We start from the raw sequence: 26,599 nt of genomic DNA on the forward strand, positions 1-26,599 counted from the left end.
ACTAGTGTTTTAGTTAAGGCTAATTTAATGTCTTCAAAAGATTTCTTAGCCTCAACAATTCATTTCATGGTCGAATCATTTTTCAACATAGTGTTCAGTGATCTAATTAATTCAGCTAGATTAGAAATAAATCTTCTAAGAAAGTTAATTTTTCCTAAGAAAGCCTGTAATTCTCTAATGTTCCTTGGATGTTGTATCTGTAAGATGGCTTCTATTCTTGCGGGGTCTATTCAGATACCATCTTTTGAGATTATATGACCTAATAACTTTCCTTCTTCTAACCCAAACAAAGACTTCTTGGTGTTCAAAGAAATTCCATATTTCCTGCATTTAACAAAAACCTGCCTTAGATGATTTAAATGTTGACTATCATATTTTGAAAACACAGTAATGTCATCTAGATATATCACGAGGAAATCATTAATTTCTTTGGCAAAGGCTATATCCATAGCCCTTTGGAAAGTGGCTCTTGCATTCATTAGTCCAAGAGGCATTTTTACATACATGAATGTCCCCCAAGGAGTAGTGAAAGCAGTCTTGGCTTGGTCATCAGGATGAACTAAGATCTGATTGTAACCAGAAAACCCATCCAATAATGAGATTTTGGTTGATCCAACTACCCTTTGTAAAATATGATCCATTTTGGGGAGAGGGTGATTGTATTTGAGTGATACTTTGTTGAGGTTCCTAAGGTCCACACAGAGTCTGATCTTTCCAGTTTTCTTTCTAGTTGGCACCAAGTTAGAAACCCAATCAGAAAATTTGATTGGTGCAATTATCTTAGCATCATACATTCTTTGGATTTCCTTTACAATTGAAGGTAACAGGACATGATTTATCCTGTTAGTGTCATCATTTTCACACTGCCATTAGTGATCAAAATCTACTCTTTTGCATTTTCATGTTAAGATTCCCATACTAATGAGTTTGCATTCCATTAGGTCATGGATCCACTGATGGTGGTAATCACTTCAGTTTTTCCCTCATGATCTGTACTTGCTGATCCTCTTCCATATAGTTCAGTCATGGTTCATATTTACTCTGCAATTCATTTCTAAATCTTAGGGTTTGGTCTCATCACGTTTTAGGGTCCCACCATGGTCAAAATTTGATTATTATGTGTCAATAATAATAAGCAAAGACATGAGGATTCCAATAATGATTAGCAAAGTCACAAGTTATTATTTCGAAAGCCTAATGTAGTTCTCACCTCAAAACTTGTTTTGAGGTGAAAACATAGTATTTTGTTTTTATCTTCATTTCTTATGTAATTTTATGTTTCCATATGTAATATTGGTTCCCAACCGCTCCTAAGCATCTAATGATGTTGCCAAGCACCTGCCACTACAAAACTCAAGTCATCATGAGCACCAATTCACTTGCAAAAGCAAAATAGAAACAAGCACTAAAACCCTAAATTCCTCCCCAACTGAGCTAGGGTTGGCTATGGGAGCAGAGATATCTGAGAAGAGGAGGCATGAGAGATATCAGAAGGTATGAGGCCATTTCATATCATTAAACATCAGTTCTCCATCATTTGTCAAGAAGTCATTCCAAGGAACAGCCATTCACCACACATAAGGGACGGTTTTCCCTCAAACTGTGTTTCTGAGCAAGAAAATATAAATTTGATAAAAGTGAGAGATTTTTTTGTCCATAATAGACCCAAGAAGAAAAAACTCCTTTAGTTTGTACACAGGTGTCATGGTTTTAGAGAAATGTCAAAAATATAGTTGTTACAAGAGAGTTAATGCACTTCTGGAGTGACCTTGGAAAAATTAAGATTTCTCCTAACCGGGTTGACCAAATGACTTGCTTGATGAGTCAAATAATAAATACACAAAGAGATTTTAAATGAACTATCATGAGCTCAATTTGGAGTTCATTAAGACCTCCAAATATTGACTAAAACAACACTCTGCATTTTGGCAACCTCATTCTGCACATTTTGACCAGTCTTGGGAGATTGGACTTTTGATAGGGAAAATGAACTCCAAATTGAAACATTCAAGATGTTATGGAAATTATACTCAACAAGATTTCCAAAGAGATATCCCACGCTCAATGTGGACACCAGGAAGGCCTCCAAAAGTGGTCTGAAAAAAGGCGTTGCACTTAGGGAGAAGGGCACTGCGCTTAGAGCCTAGCGCTGCGCGTAGGGCAGGGAGCCTCAAAATCACTCCAAATTGAAAATTCTCACCAAATTGCCTCCAATTTAACCTTTTACAAGTAAGTGCCCTCTCTTCACTCAATGTTTAGCTTGTATGTTTGATATTTTGGACATCTCCTCCACTCCTAGTATTAAACCCTAATTTTCCTCTATAAACCCTAATCAGTTTGTCTATTCCATTGCCTAGAATGATAACTCAAACTCTTTACCCATTATTCCCTTCACCTTCATCTACATCTCATTCCAAAAAAATCCTCACCTCACTCTCATAGCTTATGCTTTGCCCATAACCATATAAAATTCACTCATCCCTACAAACCCTAGAACATACCACTCATCCCCATTACATTGTCAAAACTATTCAAACTAAGAGAGTTGATTAAATCATGGATAGAGGTGATTCTAAATATGATGAGGAGATAGCAAGTGACAATTTAGCAGAAAGGAGAAGGCAATAGAGAAAGCCTCATAAGGGAGGCAAAATCATAAGAAAGGGAAACTGTCAAAGATGTCGTTATTAAGGAGAAAGAAGCCTAAATATAAGATTTGATGGACGATTTAGAGAGAGAAAAGTTTTTCATCACTTACCTGGAGCAAGAAAACAAACAAATAAGTCTTAAATAGGTCCTCATGGAACTTGAGCTACTGAAGACAAAGAGGTAAAGTGACAAAGAGGCTCATGTCACTTTGACTCCTATCGAGCGAGAAATTGAACAAGATAGGGAAACTTGGCTTGAAAGAGTCAACCTACATCTTGAAAGGCTCATTGACAACGAAAAAATGGATAAGAAAATTCTTAGACACATGGCATACCATTACATGGCACGTAATAAAATTTGTAACATGAGGATTAGAAAATTAAAGGCTAGGCTAAGGAGAGCTTTGGAAGTCAAAAAGGAGAAAGATAGATTAAAGATGTTGGCTTAAGCATCCCTAGCCTATCAAAGTAGTTGATGGTGGTGTCTCATGCCAAATTTGGGCAGATTTTGAAGAAATTTTGTCATTTTGAAATTTTGGAAATTCAAAACACAGAAAATCTACCCAGAAGCGCAACGCCACCGGCACTACGCTTTTTCTAGGGTCACCCAATGGAAAAATGGCTTGCATTTCTGGATTCAAGGCATCAAGGACATGCACCCTAGCAATTTTCATCATTTTTGGAGCAGAACTGGTCCACCAAAAGGTCCAAAAACTTCGCAAAAATGACCTTTCTACCTCCTTTTGGACACACAGAAGCAGCCTTGGGATATTCCACTTTTGAGGGGACAAATGAGCTCTAAATTCACAAATTCCAGGTGTTCCAGAAACTAGAATTGAATAAATTTCCAATGAGCTATCATGGGTTCAATTTGGATAAGGGGAAGGCCTCCAAAATCAGGTGGAAAGTGGCACTGCGCTTAGGGCCATTTTTCTCAGGAAGCCAAAATTCTCTTGTTTTGACTCTATGAATTTGATTTCTCTCTCCTCATTGATGGATTCACTGATGTTATTGATGACATGGCATTTACATGTAATGATAAAACATTTTTAGAGGGTAGATTCATTAGTTAGATGTGGTTTTGAGGCAAATGAATCAGTTTCCCCTCTTTTAGAGGCGAGTTGTTTGACTGCCTATATTCTAGTTCTTTGTTGGGAAATGGTTGAAATAACCCCTCTTCTCATGGATTTGACCCCTGAAGGTCAAGATGAGTAGTTTAGATGTCTATATTATTTGTTTTCTTGGTCATTTGGTGAGGTTGGATTCAGCTGGATGCTCATGTATTGAACACTTATAATTTTGTAGCAATTGTGGCAGGAAACTAATAAAGTTGAAGCTATTTTTATGGGATACCTATGGTATGGCCTTTAACATGTGTTTCTTCTTCTGTTAATATGTTCTCATATTGTTTATGTATGCATATTTTATATAATTACTTCTGATTGGTTGTTTTCAAGTCAGATAGGTGGAATACATTAGGTTTTAATGCTCTACCTTGGGAAAACACCAATATTTCATGTTTTCTTCTGTTTAGGAAGGATTCTTGACTTGCTCAGGCCCTTCTTAGCTCCTCACCAGTCTAGCCTTTCACCCCATCAAGATTTAAGGTGCTGAAGGTCATACCTACCTTACCCCATAGAATCCCCTGCAATTTTGACTTAGTTTCCCAAACCCAAATTGCCCAGCTCCTCCTGATCTGGCAAAAACACCAACAAATTCAATCAAAACCCTTAAGCTAATATATCTAGCATAAAATATTGTTCCTGATCCAGTCATCTTGACTGAGATCCATAAGGAGAGAGCTCTCTCCTGACCTAGTAGGGCTAGCTATTAGGTTAAGCGTGGTTTGTGGTTACCCTAGAATTGCCTCTCTTCAGCCTGAGGTCAATCTAGGCGATAACATATCCTTCTAAGTTTTTGTCTGAAAGGTTTTTTATTTTCTTTTATAGGGATTGTGTGTTGTATGATGTTTCCGTCATAGGACTTGATGTCCTCATAACTCCAAGCAAAAACATATTGGAATTCTTTTAATAACTCAATGCATTTTACTCTCTTAGTGGGAGGTAATGATTTCGAAAGTTTAATTAATTTCGGATTTTCCTTAGTGCCTATATTACAATCCTCTATATCAGATTTCAAAGGTTCCATTTTAGGCTTCCTAGGAACATCATTGGAATCAAACAAATATTCCAAAGGGATTAATCCCTTAGGTAAGAAATTGTCTTTGAGATTGATTACTTCAGTGTCTTCATCAATTATTTCATCAATCTCAACTTTATTTAGGTTTTATACATCTGATTTTGCAAATTTAGTGGGATGAAATCTATCTATTTCTTCACCTTCTATCTCATTTATTTCTATTTTATCTTTGGCGTTAGGGTCTATTGATGTGTCAGTATCTATATTGCTATTTACAAACTCTTCTTCTAGGATTAAAAAATTGTTTATCTATCTGTCATTAGAAAATATTTTCCAGTCCTTCAAATTATCAGGGATTGAAGGTCTGTGCCTAACTTCACTTGCGTACTAATGGTTAGGTTGAAAAGGTAAATTGCAGGTGCTGGAAAACATTGCTAAACTGTGAGCTTGCATATTATGTTTCCTAGGAATTACAACAAGCTTGGTTTCTAAGAAATTGTTTAGTATTTCCACAATTTAGTATTTCCACAATGGTTCCTCTATAATAACTTAACCTAGGGTCTTTGGTCATATATACAACATCTATTTGTTTTATAACCAGTTCAGAGTCTCCCATGACAGAGACTCTTTTGGCTCCTAAATTCCTAACTAATTTAAGGCCTAAAATTAGTGCCTCATACTCGGCCATATTGTTAGTGCATTTAAAATTCAGTCTGTATGCATGGCCTTCTGATTGATTATTATCCAGATTGTATATCCAAACTCCTGCTCCTACTCCAAACTTATTTATTGACCCATCAAATTCAATATGCCATAATATCTCATGTTCATAATTTTCATCATCTGGTGCAACAAACTTTTCCTTATTTTGACTACCTTGTTTAGTGGAAAGTTCTAAAGTTTGGACAGTTACCTCTTGTTTTGAAACTGCAATTTCTTTTGGTTCTGTATAAACACTGTCTAAAAGAACTTCTTGTTTTTTTTCAACATTATATAGGATAAAGGAATCAATTTCTGAATGTAGAGAGTAGACAGGAAAGTTTTGAGGTTGATCCTGGCTACTTACCATATATTTCATTAAAGTTTCATAGTACAGCTTCTTGGGTTGTCCAAATACAGAGATGGTCACATGTGACATATCAAGTTGTAAAGATCCTTGAAGTTTGGCTCCCCATGATCTGGATAAAAGCATGCCATACTTCGATGGGATGTCAGCAACCACAATATCCATTAGGATGCTCTTGGAAGGATATTGAACTAAGGTAATACATAGGTCTTTGATCAATCCTAGACACTTTACTTGACTTGAGTCAAATGAGAATAAGTCCTTGTAAGGTCTTGTAATTTCTAGGTTCAATTTTTCCATTGTTGATTTGGGCATTAAATTGTGGGAGGCCCCATAATCCAACATTGCATTATGAAGAATTTTGTCATGGATGCCAAGGCTAATGTAGAAAGGTGGTATTCCTCCTTCTAATGGTTTTCCATTAACATCAAGACTAAATGTAAGTTCTGGTTGGTCATCAAAAAAGTTGACTAAATCCTCATTCTTAGCAATGTTCAGGGTCCGGTTTATCTGCATTTTGTACATTTAATTCTTGATCAGTTCTGTCAAAGGAACTGAAATCTTTAGTTTGGCTACCTCTACTCCTAGATTAAAAGGCAAAGGGGTTTTCTCTATTTGAGGGTTTGGAATTTTTACAGCAGGAATTTGAGTGGGATGATCTTCTTTTCCTTTATTGGGGATCTCTTTCTGTTGGTTTTCAAGTTTGGTGTTTTGAGGTGTGTCCACTATTTTTTAGGGAGAATTGAAGTGGAGGGTTGATCATCAGAAGGTTGATTAGGGGTGATATCAACAATGGTGGGACCAGAAGGATTCTAGTTTTGTATGGGGAGAATCTAGAGGATTTTAGAAACCGAGGCTTCTTTGATTTTCTTAGGTTGATTTGGCACTATTTTCTTGGTTTGATCAGGGGTATCAGAGTTCTTTTTACTTCTTAGGTTATACTGTTTATGCACTTAAAAAATGGCAGAATCATATCCTTGTTTATAATCAAATGACTCTCTAGACTGGATTTGCAATTGCTGTAGCATATGCATTTCCTGCTCATCTTGTGTTAGGAAAACAATATCCTCATCATCTAATCCCATCAGATTAATCTAGGTATCTTGTTCTGGATCATCAGGATGGGATGTTTCTTCATAATTCTCTTGAAAAGGAGGCCTAATATTCTGATTAGGTCCATTCTTACTAGTGTTTTGGTTTTGGTTTTTTTCTAAAGTTTGGGTTTCTAACCGGAGGGGCTTGTTGGTTATCCCATTAAGGTTTCCTCTCCATATTCTCTATTATATCCATTAACTTTTCTATGCCTTTCACTAAACTATCTATTTTGAGGTCAGAGGGTTAAGGTTCATCTTTTGTTGTTCCTCTTCATTCATTCCTAACAATAGCTCTTTTAGCTAATAAATTAGCTTCTACACTAATTGCTACACTTTTCATTTCCTCTAATGTTGGGGGGTTTCATTCCTTGAGCTGGTATGCCATGTCTGTGTTAAAACCATCAGGAAACTTTATTAATGCTAAATCAGGTGGGGGTCAAAGGTTAACTGGAATCACATTGTATATATTGTTAAATCTAGTGCAATAATCCTGTACAGTTTCATTGATCTCCTTCTAATATTTTCATACTCTCAAAGGATCTATAAGGGGTTCTTTTTCTTCTCCCATATATTTAAGAATTGTTGATAAAACACATATAGACTGTTAATACTTTTAGGGGGTAATCCTCTAAACCATTTTCTAACATCACCAGCTAAAGTCTAAGAAAATAGTCTCATTTGAACATCACCTATATCAATTTCGTGTAATTCGAAGCAGTTTGTCATTTATTGACATGGTGTTGTGCAGTGTAGTGTCATATGCCATCAAATTGTACGATTTTAGTATGGTAGTCTACTGCCATGGCACCAAGTGGGGTAGGTATAACAAGAGGATTAAACCTATTTGCCATGGCTATTAGCTGGAAGGAGCTAATATGTGGAGTTGAGGTACTGGAAGACGATATAATAGTGGAGGATGAACTAGGACTAGTAACTGGCGGATGAGTAGTGCTAGGTTGATAAGGGAGTGAGGGTATGAATGGTGGTGGGGAATGGACTTCAGAAGTTGAAGGGAATAATGGTGAAGTAAGAGTAGTGTGTGATTGTTCAGAAAGCTCAGGGATATTGGCTATACTAAGAGATGATTGTGGTGAATTCAAAATGTACTCATCAATGGATTTGTTGGCTTTTTGGACTTCAAGGTCTGCAATAAACTTAGGATCTAGGACAGTATCGTAAATTTCACTTTCAGACTTTGATTTAAATAATGACAAATCAAATTTCTCATCAAAAGGAAGATCTTCTAAAAATAACCACTCATTAGGACATGAATTGGCTTTAACTAAAGGTATGTAACTAACTGAACTTTCTTCTTTTTTGGATTTCCTTGAAATCAAGTTAGGATTATCAGCTACCGGGGCAAGGTTTGGATCTGGGTTAGCCCTAGTATAATGAGTTCTCCTTGAAGCCAGAATTTCAAAATTTTTCTAATTATTTTATGCGAGATTTTTTAAAATAACTTCTAATAAATTACTTTAAGAGCTCAAAATTTAATTTTAACAATTTCTTAAATTTTTTATTAGGACTGAGGATTTGATTCCCCAGTGGAGTCGCCACTATGTTATCACTCAGAATTTTCCTTAGAAGTTATCAGAAGAAGGAAGAAACTGAGGTAACCACAAACCAATATTTTAGGCTTAGGCTCTAGCCAACCTAAGTCTAGAGAGGGCTCTCTCTATGTAATTTAGCTTTGTTTTACTGGTATTTTAGGCTAGTTCTTAATGTTCATGGGGGTTTTGGTTTTGATTTTATGGTTTGGTGGTGGAATTCTTGGAATAGATGGATAGAGCAAGGTCTTTAAGCTATTGGGCTATGGAGTCAACAAATGGATAGAAGAACTGGATCAATTCATTAAAGGGAATGTTCACAGGGCAGGCTAGCAAAGTAAAGAACAAATTTGTAGGCCAAATGGGTGAAATGATCCTAACCAAGGTGAGAGAGAACTTAAGAATCCTCAGACCGTGGCTAAAATGAAGAACAGGGGATAATCATGAACAAAGGGAAATTAAGAATCCTTTGCTATAGATCACAAGGAATAACCTAAACTAAGGAGCAATCAAGAATTCCTTAACTTAGATTTGTGAAGAAAACATTCAATATGCATAACAGTCAAGACAGAGTGCAGTTAAACAATTTCTAAAATATCATTCCATGTTATAGCATTCAGATTTTTAGAGATACAAATAAGATTATGGAAACCTCAAAGAAAAATAACACTGAACTTAAGAAAATACTTATTTTAACTTCGCTTTGCACAAGAATTCAGTGAAATATCTGATCTTTATTCCTTGATCCAGCTAGCTGATCCAGTAATTGACACAATAGAATTTTAGACAGAAGAACAATAACTCTATAGAAATTCTTGGAATCCACCCTACATACTTCGAATTGTGAATTATTTATACAAAAAATTATTACAAAATATCTCAAACTATTTTGAGATTAAATTTAGGAAATACAAATATCTTCTTGCAAGAAGATAGAGACAACTAATCTTCATGTTGTCCCTTTTATTATGGTTGTGCTAACCTTTATGGTTGAAGTGTAGCCCTTTATATCACCTTGTAGTTGTGGAGTGTTCACGCTGGAGTCTTCTTTACTTTCATCTTTCCATTGATATTCGTTAATCCTGATACTCTTTGACCCTGTTGTACTGTTTTTACCCATTTCACCTAGCCACCTTCATTTTCACTGCACAGTAACTATCTACTGTAAATTTATCATAGTAAATCAGTTACATTCTCCCACCATTTTGCTTCTGGTAATTTTATCTTCATCATTCTTATATAGATCTCAGCAGCTTCAGTATACTTGGAAAAATTGGGCTTGGTGAGGAATAAATATTTGACCTCATGTTCTAGAAAAAACAATTTTTCAAATGTATCAAATAACACTTTGCCTATTCGCAAGGCCTTTATGGATGAAGAGATGGCTTGTTCCTTGGAAAAATTTTTGAGTCTATCACTATAATACAACTGTGTCATGAGTTGGTCATTGATAACCATAGGATTGGGCAGACCTTTTTCTCTTAAAATCTAGAATGTAGCCATGAACCTATCAATGGCTACTTGCATATTGTGGAATTTTTATTCTAAATTAAGCATAAGGTTCCTCTTGGAAAGGACCTTCCTTATCTCCAAAACGGTCTCAGTCCTATCTTCGATGTTTAGCTCATGAATCTCATGTCTAATTTTGTTGTCAAGGAAGTTGATGAGTCTATTTGCATCCTCAGACTTATCTCCCAATTCCTCTTTTAATTTCTGGATAGCTTCTGTAGTTATCTTTACCAACTCTGTTTGTTCAAAAATTACTTGAATTGATGGCCAAATATCATTGATAGAGTCAATGATATTGGCCCACAACATTTCCTTGGTTTGTCCAAGTGGTTTCTTTAGTGTTAAATCCTTCTCTAGGATTTTGATTCTCTCACCCATTCTCAGTGCCTTTTATGTTTCTTCTTTTTGCTGGAACTGGGAAAGTTTGCAATCAGTTTCCAAACTTGCCACCTTTTCCTTTAGTCTCTTCATCTCTGTAGCCTGGATGGACATCTCTTCCATGGCTTTGACTAGTTCTGCTTCTTTCTCTCCATGTGTACATGTTGTTGTGGTAGATTCTGCTGTTACTGGCAATGTTGTGGTAGGTGGAGCAGTGGGTGCCTATGATGCTGCCAGTGTAGAAGGAACTGTTGTAGATATTGTTGGGATGACATCTTTGGAAGTTGTGGACAAATAGCTTTTCTTCGATTGAATTAAACCATCCAATACCTTTTCTGTCTCATTAAGTTGATCATTCACCTTCGAGACCAAGTCCATCAACTCCTCATGTCTGGTTTGATTCTCTTAGACTTCTAGAGTTTGAGGATGATGTAGCTGGGGTATTTTCAATTTCCTCTTAAGTGCAAAAATATCATCATTTTTCTTCTTAATCAGTTGTTATATAGCTTTTATATCCTTGGGATCATGTCCCAATTCAATCACTAAGTCCTCTAAGGATTTGATCCTCATATCCTTGGCCTGTGAGGAGGCCTTCTCTAACTGAAATTGTGCTGAAATGTTGTTCAGAGAGTTCTATAGCTGATGGGCAGCCATGGCTTTACCTGTCAGGGTGGAGTATATCATCTCTCCAGCCTATTTGTGTAGTTCAATCTGGTCTATGGGATGGATATCCCTTGCTAATACTTCAAAATCCACTTTCTTAAAATTTGATGTTGTCTTTGGTTGATGGGTTGTATGCTTGATAAATGTCATCTGTAGCTTCCCCTCTTTAATGTCAAAGGCTGACATTAACCTTGTTTGATTGGTAGGGGTGAGCTTCAGGTACTGTGCATATGTTTGGGCCTTAAGCCTCTCGTTCCTAGCCTTGATTTCTATAAAATTTTCCTTGATATCTTGGTCCTTGTCAGCAGGCATTCTAAAGGAAGATACTTCAACACTGAGCTACCTTTCCAACATCAAAGTTTGTGAAGTGGAAGGCTCTTGTATGCCTCCAGATGGAGTGGCAGGCTTGCTTCTTTCTGCTTCTGTATTTGTGACCTAAGATGATCCTTTAATGTATTCTTGCCCAGAGGCTAGATTTAGCTTTTGCCTCTTGTTTGATTCCTGCTGTAAATTAGAGGTGTCCATTCCTGAAGTGGAAGCCCCTTCTCTGTTTCTTTTCGAGATCTTCTCCTCATTCGGAGGAGTCTGCATGATTGGAGGACTACTCATAGCAGTCTCTAGTTCCTCTGGTACCTGCAGAATTGAGTTGTCATCAAGTTGCTTTTCTAAATCAATTAGAGCATTCTCTACATATATTCTGCTGTTGTCCTAGTCTACTAGGGTACCTTCCACCCATTCAGTTTGGTTTGCATATGCTTCTATTTCAGGTACGGGATGGTGGATGAAAGGTCCTAGGTTGACCTTTTGTCTCTTCTTTGTGATGAATTCCAAAAGATCATATCTCCAGACAAAACTTCTATAGAACTTCATATTCTGTAATATCAAATCTGCCTCTTTGACAGCCTCTCTAGAGTTGCATATGAAGTGGCCTAGTTGGTCTTTTGTTTTGAAATTGGCCTTCTTCTTGGCATTGACAAAGTTTACCTCATCTGCATTGATGATTTGCCTATAGTATTCTAATGCAAACAACCTCATGGTGAGGTATCTTGGCAACTTATATGGTGTAAGCATGCAACCATATATCCTGATTTCTGTGTGGTTCTGGTAAACGTACCAGTCACCCACTTTGGTCTGCTTTGATAGTTGAAGGACTCTCTTTATTTCTGGACTGATTCTTGGACGAGGGTTTCCAGTCAGCATTGTCATAACTGGATGCACAAATAAATCAATGAAGTATGAATAAGAGTATGGAAACCAATACTCGTGGACCAATGGGGACCAAAAAATGACTGAACTGGGTTGACCCTTGGTGTCCAGTTTTTGGAGGGTGAATGGAAATTTCTTTGATTGATAATATAAGAACATATGGTATAAAACTGATGAGTATTTGGAAACCCTTTCATTTCCCATTCTTGTGAACCACTCATGTATTATGTTAGCTATGAAACTGGAAAAGTCATAAATGGTTGCAGGAGGTTGTTCTGGGGTATAGATGGACATGAAAGCTAGGATAATTTCATCAATGTACTCACTTGTGGAGTAACCGAAAACACAAGATATCATGGCTACAATGTTTCAGCCCCATGGGAAAAACATAGTAGCTACATATGGAGGGGGGTCTTTAGGGATGTGCTTTTCTTCTCTGATGAAGATTTGGAGCAATTAGGCCACTTTTGCAGAGCTGAGTTTCGGATATAAGTCCAATAGGTTTCCAATTGAGAGGGGAGTTAGGTTTGGCCCTGCTTGGAGCTATAGTATCTCATTGATGGACTCATCAGTGATGGTGAAAAGGACCTTTTGGTCATGAGACATGATTGTTCTGTGATTGGGGACATAGCAAGCATAGCACATATCCACAATTTCAGGAAAAATGTGGACTTGGGGGAACTGGTACTTGGGCAAATTTGACTCCCAAAGGCCAATTTCGTCAGCATGGTTGAGGAACTTGTCCCTACTTTGGCAATGTACTTTGAGCAGGAGCTCTATGATAGTGGTATCCTTTATCTGGAAATATTTATCAGCTAGGGGAAGATGGTCCAGGTCTAAATGGGGTGTAGAGATGGGTCTCACATCCATAGCAATTGGGGTAGCCATACTCAGTTCTTGTGGATTTGAGTACGAGGGGTAAGTTTAAGTTTTCAGGGCAACGATGTTCTTGCAGATGATTTTGGTCTAAAGTGTAAAAACCAAAATAAATCTAATTATTTTCCACTTAATTTAAAGTGTAATGAGGGCAATATACTGGAATTGGACAACTGAGTGGGTTCTCCGTGGTTAAATACCTGGAATTGGGCAAATTTGGTTGTAACTGGTAGTTGACGGAGGTTTACAGGGGTATGTACGGCTCTGGTACAGATGGATGATTGTGTCGGACTGTCTACAGCTTCTGTGAAGCAATTGTGGAGGTTCGTGATCTATTTTGGTAGTTTTCAAGAGTCGCAATGACGTTCTGAGCTCTCAAAGGCAATAATTCATGAAAAAAGTGAAAAGAGGGGTAAACAGGTTTTTCTAGGAAAACTGTTAACTTTGGCGGGTTTTCACTAATGGATGAATAGTGGCAGTTTTCAGATGGAAAGGGGAAAGCGGTTTGGGAGGTCCATCGCACCGCTTTTGTGGTACAGGCAGTATTCAGGAGGGGTCACCCGATTCCACTTAGCACTTGACACGTAGCATCGGGGGCCGGGGGGAAAACCGCTTCATCGGGTGGGTAAAAGGCAGACATCGGGTTGGCCCGATATGGATGAGAGCTATTGGATGTGGACGAGGGGCAATTGATGGTGATCGGGAGATGGGATTTACGCGGGGGTGATTTATGTGATTTGATGGGGGGCCTGGGGACTTAACTGCGGTAGTATGAGATTAACTTAGATTTTAATCTCATCGGGACACTTTAATGCGAGATTAAGGGCTAAGGCGGGGTTATTAATTTCTTTGGGATATGGGTAGTAATATAGTTTATAATTAAACTAAAGGGTGGGGCTAATTTATATACGAGAATTAAATACATACGAGAAATTGGTTTTTCGGGAATTTTGTTTATATTAATAAAAGTTAATATGAAGGGAAATGAGTGGGGGTGGGGGGAGGGTGCTTGACTTAGGATAAATGTTATTTGGTGGGTTTTTGACATAGAACATGTTTGTTATGGGTTTTCCATATGCAAAAAGACTTAGCCTTAGGAAAAGGGCTTTTGTGGGGGGGATGAATGAATTTGCAAGGGATTTTTAACACCTTTGTCACTTAATTCATCAAGTTGAGGGTCTGGTCCCTCCAGAAGTCAGAGAAATTCTCTGAGCCTTTCTTACTTAAGAAGTTAAAGATACTAATCTTTTATTATGAAGGGGAAGTTAATGAGTGATGTAGGGGTTTAAATGAAAGATAGGCATATTAAATGAATCATGTTGTGAACTATTGTCTTTGCTCTATGCATCAATTATGCATATTTAAAAGATGCATTTGGAAAAATATCATAATTGCTCTTCATGTAATCACAAGACATTTCTGCAACCTTTCTTCTACTTACCCACTTACTCACCCTACCATTTTATCTTCACTTTATTTTGGTGCATTTAGGCTAGCAAACCCTTATCAATCTTTTTTTTTTCTTTACAAAATAAACTATCCAATTCTACCCTGATAACATCCAAGGGCTCAGATTACACTAATGAGCTCCTTTTATTCACTCTACCTATCTAATGATCAACCAATATTACTCTGTTTGATCAGATTTTATTCTCTAACTATAAACAATAAAATTCAAAGCATGAAATAGCCAAGTTTAAACATTTTGAATATCATGGATTGTGGCATGAGTTACAAGCTGCACACAATCATTTATTATACATAAAAGGTAAATAGTAGTGGCATTTTGACTTGCAGACTTTCATGGTCTCTTTTTTTCTTTTGGGGTTCATATATTTTCATCTTTTTTTGACCTTTTTCATTCTTTTTGTCCTTTGATTATTTTTTTACGACAAACCCTCTTTACATTTTTTAATTTTTTATAATATGGAAAACATTTGCAGAAAGCAAAGGTATGTACAATATTACAAGGTTTAATCTTAGTAATTCAAAATTATGACTCCTATTGGTATATGAACCTAACACTTCCAAAAGCAAAAGTGTTGGAAAAACAATGGAAGCAAGATTTGAATACCAGAGAGGAGAAACTCAAAAAATTAAAAAGCCTCAATTGGGATAGAAATTGGTTCTATTTGGTCAAACCACATAGCCAACAATTGACAATCAAATGTCCTGCTAATGCAACCGATCGCATGATGCCAGAACTCTCAGATGCAGTATACACAGGTCAGTTACATGCAAGGATGAGTCATCCGCCAAAGATCCAAACTATGCTCGAGATTTGTTAGTTAAAGTCGCAGGAGGAATAATAGATGCAATGCATCTTTTCAAAAGTTATCGCAATTCTATTTTTAACATGAAATCCCATATTTTGGGAAAGGTTGTTCCAGCCACCTTAAGAACTTTTACGAACAATTTGTTTTTATTTTTGCTATAAAGACCCTTTCATGTCATTTGAGAAGGGGTCCTAAAATTGTATTAAATTAGATTTAAGAATATAGAATTTATGGACTTCTTAATTTACTTTTGTAGAAGATCGGGATCAAGGTTAAAACTTGTTGTAAAGGGATTTCAAGAGGACTTGCATTTCTGTATCTTTTTGAAGTTTCCAGAATAGGAAGAGCGAACCAGACTATTACTTCCATAAGAGGATTCAAATACATATGGTACTTTTATCAATGTCCTTTGTTTCATGTTATGCAATTAAACAATCTTTTGATTCGATATTGTTGTTATATGTGAATGTTCATAACAATTCTACATTATATCACTTTTGAATCAGTTGGAATTGACATTCTAAACACATATGCTGACAATTGATGTTATTATGATATGCGATATGTTCTATGTCACTTTGTTTAAATTGATCATCATTCATGCTTAACTTTCTGTAGCCAATTGATTGATCTTAATTAGCATTTGATTACCAGAAATCATTATAAATGGCATTGATATTGGATTACCCGGGTTATATATAGATCTATTTGTATACTTTAATGAGTTTATTGTCCAAACCATCTATCATTTTGTTACATATATTAAACACCAATTCATCAAAACACATTTTATTGGGAAACTGGTCCCATACTATCCAGTCGAAGCCACCATACCAAATAGAAAAGGAATTGCATTAAGGGCCGCACCGGGTGGTTATCCCCAATGTTGGTGCAATGATTTTAGAGGCATCAACACTAAGGTATTGTTGGTTCCCTATAATATTAGTGATTACCCCATTACTATTGTAGTTATACCCCTTATTTATATTGTTGTGCCCCTATTACCCCCATGTTGTTATTTATGTGCCCCAAAGAATCCCTCTTTTGTTATTTTTGTGGCTTTATATTATTATTGTTAGGTCGGCTGGATTATATTGTGACTCCTTAGACTCCTATATATAGAAAGGAGGTTTTGTCATTTGTATCATCCAAGAATTGTTCATTTATGTAATGTAAAGGAGGTTTCCCCTCGAAGAGGCTGAATTCTAAGGCGTTGATCTATCTTTTCTATCTTTTCTTGAGCTGGTTTCATAACATTTGGTATCAGAGCTTTGGATTCTAGGGTTTCGCTGCTCCAAACAGGTCATCGTGGCATTTTCGCTATAACGTTTTTTCTGTGATGTTTCAGAAGTAAAAAAAAAACCCATTTGAGAAGAAATCGCGCTGAACCTTGGGTCCGAATTTCAGAGATTTTCGCGCGATATTTGCGGAGATATGATCTGAGGAAGTTGGTCTTTTTGCAGACTCCTGAATTACATTCAAAACAGGTGACCTGGGGAAAATCGTCATAACTTTCTCTCTGGGGATCGGATTGAAATTTCGTAAGAAGGTACAAAAATAGGATGGACTGTAGTTTCTTGTATGTGTGTTTTAGATTCAAAGGTTGAAACAGTGACCCGTGGCACGTCGTACAAGTTCGCTCTACTGAACCAGTCTAAAAGCAAGTCACTGTGGGAGATTTCACATAACTCTTCCTTGGAGAATCCAATTTGGCTCAGACTTGTTTCATTGGAAAGAGGACGCAGAAGGCTACTACAGGCAACAATTTTAGAACTGGATGATCCGAAATTACAGAGATACATCAGATTCAATATCAGGCTTCTATAAAGTGAAAAAAGGTGTGTAGTTTTTTAAATTTTTGCTTAAGCTTGGTTTGAAAATTTATTTTGAAGGAATTCAAAGGGCATAGTAGAGCATTATTATCGGTAACTGATGCCCCGAAAGAAAATGCAAACACCTAGTAAGGAACCTGAAAGCTCTAGCATGACTCATGAAGAAGAGGAAGAAATGCTACATGATATATCAAAATTACAAGAACAAGTGCAACACATGTCACGCTCACAAAAGCTAACAAAAGCTAAGATAAATGGCGTAGAATCTAAGATAAATGGCGTGAAATCTAAGATAAATGGCATGGAAGCTAAGATGGATGATTCGAAGAGACACATGGCAGATTTGAAGACAGACATGGACGAATTGAAGATAAATATGAATAAGTTGCTACAAGAAATGGGCACTAAGGGTGAAAGGGTAGTAAAGGAAACTCATGATGAGAACAAAAGAAATGTTAATCATGATTCCATAGACTCTAATGTTGGATCGAAGACTCACCATATTCCAAAAATCGATATGAGGAAGTTTGATGGCAAGGATCCCGCCACATGGATATTACAGATGGAGCAATTCTTCGATCTCAATAATGTGCAAAACACACAAAAGGTACGTATGGCAACTTTATATTTGGAACCAAATCAGTTTGTATGGTATCAATGGCTTTTCTCTCGTAAACAATTTATCACTTGGGCAATTTTTACGGAAGAATTGATAGCACATTATGAGGATACAAAAAGCAACACTTTTTTTAGCCAATTGATAAGTCTCAAACAAAAGGGTTCAATAATGGAGCACATTGAGGAGTTCCAAAAATTGAACATAAGGGTAAAAGATATTCCAGAGGAGCATAGGATTGATGTGTTCATAGGGTCTTTAAAGGATAATATCCAACATGATGTTCGCCTTTGGGAACCTGATTCATTAGAGAAGGCATTCAGGTTAGCAAGAAAAATGGAAAGCAAAATTATGGCAACCAGGAAGCATACCACTCACAACTATAAAGACGGAAGTGTTGTTGCCCTAGTCTTCCACAACCTATAAGGTTGACACCACAACAATTGGAAGAAAAAAGAGCAAAAGGGCTTTGTTACAGTTGTGATAGCAAATACACTAAAGGTCATAAGTGTGCTGAGAAGAAATTATTCTACATAGATTGTGAAGAGGAAGAAGAAAAGGAGCAAGAAAGGTCAAAAGAAGAGGATATACTCCAGGAACAAAGCCTAGATGAAGAACAAATAAATCCGACCATATCTTGTAATGCATTGGCAGGAATTACCACTCCTCAAACCATCAAGATAGAAGGACAAATCAAGAAGAAAAAGGTAATAGTGTTGATTGATTCAGGAAGCACCCACAATTTTATTCATTGTAAGGTAGCAAAAGAATTGAATTGCTTCCTATATCCAGCACCAGAGTGTCAAGTGATGATTGCAAATGGAGGAACAATAAATTTCTCTGGAAAGTGCCATAATATCAAGCTATCCATGGGAGAATATGTATTGACTAGCCCAATGCTTTCCATTCCAATGGGAGGTGCTGATGTTGTACTAGGAGTCCAATGGCTACAATCCTTGGGTACAATAGCTTTTAATTTTCAAGAACTTTTCATCAAATTTTCTATGGAAGGAAAGGAAGTTGAATTAAGGGGTATTGCAGGGAAACCAGGAAAGATAATCAGCTCTAATGGTATGACAAAGCTTCTAAAAAAGGAGCAAAGAGGTGTAATTGCACAATTATGTTCGCTAGATGTTTCCACATTGGAATCATCTATTTCTCCAGATCTCCAAAAAGTCCTGGACAATCATTCCAAGGTATTTGAGACTCCCAAAGGTCTCCCACCTATGCGTGATCATGATCATGCTATTCATCTGATTCCAGGAAGTGTTCCTCCAAACATCAGGCCGTACAGATATCCCTATGTCCAAAAAAGTGAAATTGAACGTATGGTTGCAGAAATGCTAGAGGCTGGTATAATTCAACCAGTCAAAGTTCTTTCTCTGCTCCAGTAGTATTGGTGCACAAGAAGGATGGATCATGGCGCATGTGTCCAGATTATAGGGAGCTCAACAAGCTCACTATTAAAGATAAGTTTCCCATTCCTGTCATTGATGAATTACTGGATGAATTGCATGGATCAATTTACTTCACCAAGTTGGATCTTCGTTCGGGATATCATCAAATCAGAATGAAGATTGAAGACATTCCAAAACGGCATTTAGAACTCATGAGGGTCATTATGAATTTTTGGTCATGCCTTTTGGCCTTACCAATGCACCTTCAACATTTCAAGGTTTGATGAATTCAATTTTCAAACCATTCCTTAGAAAATTTGTGTTAGTATTTTTTGATGATATACTAATCTACAGCAAGTCTTGGAAGGATCATGTTGAACATGTTGACAGGGTGCTACAACTATTGGAGGAGAAACAATTATATGCAAAAAGATCCAAATGTTTCTTTGGAGTCCAGGAGGTGGAATATTTGGGTCATATTGTATCTCATGAAGGAGTTAAGGTAGACCCTAGCAAAATTAAAGCCATTAAGGAATGGAAAATCCCCACATCCATAAAGCATCTGCGAGGATTTCTTGGGTTGACAGGGTATTATCGCAAGTTTGTTAAGAATTATGGGAGAATAGCAGCACCTCTAACAACATTATTGAAGAAAGATGCATTTTCATGGACTCCGGAAGCAACAAAGGCCTTTGAACATCTTAAAGAGGCAATGTGCCAAGCACCGGTCTTAGCTACACCGGACTTCACAAAAACCTTTATTGTGGAATGTGATGCTTCAGGAAATGGAATTGGTGCTGTTCTAATGCAAGATGAAAGACCCATTGCTTTTGAAAGTCGTCCAATCAAGGGAAAGTTTTTAAGCAAAGCTATTTATGAGAAGGAAATGTTGGCAATACTCCATGCACTTAAGAAATGGCGACCCTACCTAATGGGAAGACACTTCAAGGTAAAAACGGATCATGATAGCCTTAAATACTTTTTAGAACAAAGATTATCCTCTGAAGAGCAACAAAAGTGGGTCACAAAGATGTTGGGTTATGACTTTGAAATCATCTACAAAAAAGGGAAGCAAAATGTGGTGGCAGATGCACTCTCAAGAAAGGATGAGGATGTGGAAGCATTGTTGTGCGCCATTTCTATTATCCAACCAGATTGGATAAACGAAGCAAGGGAGGAATGGAAGAATGATGAAGAAGTGTGGGCACTTATTCGAAAGCTACAACAAGATTCCAGTACGTCTGATACATTTAGCTGGAAAAATGATTCGTTATGGTACAAAGATCGCTTATACCTCTGTAAGAATTCCCAGCTAAAACAAAAGATTCTTATGGAATTGCACACTTCTCCCTTAGGAGGGCACTCAGGATTTTTAAAAACTTACCACAGGGTTAAGAAGGAATTTTTTTGGGATGGCCTTAAATCAGATATTCAAAAGTTTGTGGCAGAATGTTTGGTTTGCCAACAAAATAAAGTTGAAACAATTAAGACACCGGGTCTATTACAACCTTTATCCATTCCAAGCCAACGTTGGGAGGAGGTTTCAATGGATTTTATCACAGGTTTACCCAAGTCTGAGGGAAAGAGTGTCATCATGGTGGTAGTTGACAGACTTACCAAGTATGCACACTTTTGTGCATTATCACATCCATTTAAAGCCAGTACAGTTTCTACTGCATTTATGGAAACAATTCAAAAGCTACATGGAAACCCAAAGATTATTGTAAGTGACAGAGATCCCATTTTCACTGGAAATTTTTGGACAAAATTATTTTCTTGTCTTGGTACTCAGTTAGCTCATAGCTCATCTTATCATCCTCAATCTGATGGGAAAACTGAGATAGTAAACAAATGTTTGGAAGGATATCTTCGTTGCTTTGTATCTGATAAACAGACACAATGGGTCAAATGGTTGCCTCTGGCTGAATGGTGGTATAACACTTCCTTCCATACAACAACAAAAATGACCCCATTTATGGCACTTTATGGGTATCAACCACCATCCATCACATCATATTTAAGAGAAAATTCTAAGGTTCAGGCAGTGGAACATCACATCGAACATCAACAACAAGTCCTCCAACTCTTAAAGGATAACCTCGTGTTGGCACAAAATAGAATGAAACAACAGGCAGATCAACATCGCAGTGAAAGAAGTTTTGATGTAGGTGATTGGGTATTCCTACGGCTACAACCATATAAGCAAATGTCCCTAAAGCAAGCTAAGAAGGATAATAAATTATCACCAAAGTATTATGGTCCGTACAAGGTGTTGCAAAAGATTGGTACTATGGCATACAAATTGGAGCTTCCTGCAGCTTCTCGATTGCACCCAGTTTTCCATGTTTCATGTTTAAAGAAGGTTATAGGCGACAAGCTCCCAGTTCAAACAATATTGCTAGAACTTGACGAGGAAGGAAAAATTATATTGGAACCGGAAGCAGTCACAGAAACAAGAACTCGACAGCTACGAAATCGATCAATTTCAGAGTATCTTATCAAGTGGAAGAACTTATCCGCTGAAGATTCCACATGGGAGGATGAGAATTTTATGCAGAAGTATCCAGAACTACTCAAGCGTTGAGGACAACACTTTTTTGAAGGAGAGGGGCATGTTGGGTCCCTATAATACTAGTGATTACCCCATTACTATTGTAGTTATAACCCTTATATATATTGTTGTGCCCCTATTACCCCCATGTTGTTATTTCTATGCCCCAAAGAATCCCTCTTTTGTTATTTTTGTGGCTTTATATTATTATTGTTAGGTCGGCTGGATTATATTGTGACTCCTTAGACTCCTATATATAGAAAGGAGGTTTTGTCATTTGTATCATCCAAGAATTGTTCATTTATGTAATGTAAAGGAGGTTGCCCCCTCGAAGAGGCTGAATTCTAAGGCGTTGATCTATCTTTTCTATCTTTTCTTGAGCTGGTTTCATAACAGGTATACCTTTCCACTATCATATTTCTCCTACAGTAGAAGAAACTCTTGATGGGTAGCCGTGTGGTTGGAAGGTCTATAATATATCAAACCCTTCATTTTGACATGCAGAGGTACCTAAGTCCAAACAAAGGCAGCTCCACCATTCTCCTAAGAATTTTTTTGATCCATTATCAAATTCATATTATTTTTCTTTCTTTCTCCATTTTTCTCTTCCTTGTAGTCTCTTATGTAATATTGACCTTGCCACAATTCCAACATCTTGCCTTGGAATTTCTAGGAGACTTAGATCCCCCACAAGATTTATATCTTCCCTTCTCCCTTTTATTTCCTTTTTCTTTCATCTTCCTTGAACAACAAGGGCATCCATGGAGGATTCAAAATCCTTCCGCCTCATCTCCTATGAAATTATTTATTTGTGATGCTTTCAACAACCATTTCCAAGTTGTCTCATGTATTTGACAAAGAAAATAGGAGGGTCAAGCAATGATCCTTCTTATTAATCTTGAATTCAATTAAGTTAAACTAGTTCATGCTAATATTAAATCCAATCGGTTACTTGACTATTGAATTACCATCACCCATTCTCATGGGATATAAGAAGGATGATGGTGATTGTTGACTATGAATTTTGCGTAGTACATTTCCCCCAACTTCTTCCAAATTTTCACTACAATGTATTCTCAACACTAAATCAACCAAAAAAGATTTATAGGGCTCCTTTCCTTTTTTTTCAATGGTTTCTATTGTTAATTTTTCATAGTAGAGAATGTGCTGCATCACAAATATTCCATTAAATATTCCATTTTTCAAAAACCAATATTTCTTCTATGGAAGATCTCATTCAAACCATGATTAGACCCAAACAAAACCTTATCCCCAATACCCAAAAATAAGGTGATCGAGCTCTAATACCAAATGCGAAAAATAAAATTACAAAATGTTTCCTTCTCTAATTAATGAAAAAAAATGCACAAAAAATATAAACAAATAATTATGTAAAAAAAAATATAACAAAAACATACCACCAATTAGATACTCATTTTCTCAAGAAAACTATTTAAAATTATCAATATATTATTCTACAAAAATTACAATACATTTAAAAAAAAATTAATAAAATTTAAAGTTTTTTTTTTTTTATATATATATAGAGAAATTTCAATATATTCCCTAAATTCATACCGTATTACCCATCAAAATACTCAAAATATATATAGTGGTAATAGAACAGAAAATCATATATAATTTATAAAACCAATAGCTATTTTAAGCCTCCATTTCCATTTTAATATTATAAAAATCTCCATCTATGAATCACTTCGTTTTAATTTTGATCACATTCCCTGAAAATGTATAAGAGTAACACATGACATGCTCTCCTAATCATGCATGTAATGCCTACAAGGTAGCCTACCATTCATTATAACTTAAAAGAAAAAATAAGTACATGTTATTCTTAACATGTAAGTTATATGACATATTAATATTAACACAATTCAATAAAAATAAAATGATTTTTTTTACCAGATGGGCATATTAATTTTAGAATAAGGTATTTAAATTTTTTATTTAATTATCAAAATTTATTTAGTGGAAGGTAGAGATTTAACCTTTATATAATATTTTAGAATATTTTTTATAGTATGCACAAATCAAAGGCTAATTTATTTCCAAAGCAGTGATGTATTTTTCCTTTTTAATTAAATTCATAAATAAACAAATTACATATAAACAAGTGCCATATGAAATGAGTTATGATTTTTTAGGCATATGGTATTCATAAGCCATGGTATTGGCTCACGATATTGATATTGTAACAAACCTTATTTATAGATTAAGAATCTCCATGATAAGTGGGGATAAATATTCATGGTTAAGAATCTTGTTATATATATAACTTAGATTTTATTATTTTTGTATTTTAATTGCACCCAGAGGCATTCTCTAATTGCATCCTTTGGCTAGATGAGGACTTTGACTTAGCTAGTAAATTCAAAAGAAATTTTGAAGACATAACAGAGAACTTATTTGGTACCGAGCTAATCACGCTCTATAATTCCCAAGATTTGATAATTTGTAATGGAATTAATAAGTTTCCAAACTCTATCTAGATGATTTGCATTCATGGGCTTGGCATTCGTGTGTATTATGCAATATCTGATATCCATGTCCTTAACCGTATTTTTAACCTTTACCTACTAAATAACCACGAGCCTGATTTTGACCATAGACTTGTAACCTTAACTCTAAGCCTTGACATACACACCATCCACATGCAAGAGAATTGTGAAATTCAAAAGAACATGTGTGTTGGCAAAATTAAAATGGATGTCTTCGTAAAGGATGTAAATAAGGATATATGTTTCTTAACGTATAATGATAAAATTGATCACATCTACCACAATTTTACTACAACCTTTTCCACTACCATTAACAATTTCTCTACAAAGGTTTCTTATAAGAAGAATAATATTTCTTCTAACTCTTGGTATGATCATTATTGTAAAATTGCTAGAAGAGTGATTAGGGATAGTCCTAGTGAAACCATAATGCTTGAAAAAGTAAATATATGCAAAGCTCTTATCAAAAAATTAAGAAAATATCTTATATAAATAGGAGGCAAGAACATCTTCCTCACCTTTCGAAAGTTGAGCCCATAATGTTTTGGAAGAAAATTCTTGTTTGTAAAACAAAAGAAAATAATTTGATCCCTTAAAAGAACTATGATATATATCTTAAGAATCTTGAAGATTCCCTTGACACCCTGGGAACTATCTTGAACACTCATATAAATATGGATAATTTTTCTTTGGAATATATTGAGTTCAAGATAAAGAAACTTGCTGATGGGAAAGCTAGGGATATTGAAGACTACCAAGCTAAAATTTTCAAAATGTGAAGCTTTGTCATCATCCATCATATACACAAACTCCTCAATTTGGTAGTGAAACAAGGTCTCCCTAAGCCTTGTATGCAAAGCCTTATTGAGATTATCTTTAAAAGTGCAGATAAAAAGATTCTCTCTAACTATAGGAAGATTATGATCAAGCACATTTTAGCCAAGCTATATTTTCTCATTTTGGAAAATAAGATTATCCTTGGGCTTGAAATCCATGGTAAAAATCTAAATGGAAAGTTGGGTTTATGAGACATCACTCAAATATAGGTCATATTGTTACTCTTATGATCATTACAGAGGAATGTCACAATAATAAACTTGATCCCTTATGTTTTTTTCTTATAACTTTAGAAAAGGGTTCGACAATATTCCTCAAGATATTAAAGCTATGGAAGATGGCAGAAGAGATAATGGTTCCTATCAAGTTGATGGTTATTATGACTAGGCTATACAAGAATGTTATTGCAAATCTTAGGACCATCGAGAGTTGCTCAGAAGAAATTAAATGCAATATTAGAGCTAAAAAAGGGTGTCCCTTATCCCCTAGCCTTTTTGACATTTATATTGATAAGATAGAAGAGTGTTTATGATCTGAATCTTAGGGGGAGGCCCCCATCATCTAAAAAATTGAAATGATAAAAAAATATGAGAACACATAGTAAACAAAACCACAAAGAAACTTTTTAATTAAAACGGGGAATAATTGTAAAAGCTACATTCTGGTGAACAATCTGTCATTTTAAAATATGCGACTTGTTACTTATAGTATTTTTTAGTTACAATACCATTGGTAAATTCCATGTGTGGATAAATACCATGGGTGAATGAATACCATGGGTGGATGCCACTTACAATACCATGGGTAAATACCATGGTTGAATGAATACCATGGGTGGATGCCACTTACAATACTATGGGTAAATTCCATGGGTAGATAAATACCATGGGTGGATGAATACCATGGGTGGATACCACCTACAATACCATGGGTGGATAAATACTATGGGTGGATTAATATCATGGGTGGATACCACCTACAATACCATGGGTGGATAAATACCATGGGTGGATGAATACCATTGGTGGATGCCACTTTCCATTTAGACCATTACTTCATCCTTAAGAATAAATGGTCCCCATTGTGTGAAGTTCCTTCCTGAGAATCCTTCGTTGAATATGAAGAGCCATTGAAGAGAAGGGTTTTGTGTGGTTAACCCATACCTGTGATTAACAAATATAACAGGATAGAGATACCCTGTAATGCTTGTGACCAACTGTGATATTGATAGTAGCCTATCAAATGGACTTTGACGAAGTTTAAATTTGTGGATGAACCATAATGATGACAAACAAGTATCCGAGGATAGAGATACCCTATTATGCTTGTGACCAACTGTGATACCAACAATATATGGCCTAGCAAATGGACTTCAACAACAAGGGTTTTGTGTAGTTGACCCATAACCTTGGCTTTGTGGGTGACCCATAAATGTGATGCTTGTCAGT

This window comes from Pinus tabuliformis, chromosome 2_1 (genome assembly GCF_031772625.1).
Source record: "Pinus tabuliformis cultivar Carrire ecotype Pingquan chromosome 2_1, CPIR1, whole genome shotgun sequence".
Lineage (NCBI taxonomy): Eukaryota > Viridiplantae > Streptophyta > Pinopsida > Pinales > Pinaceae > Pinus > Pinus tabuliformis.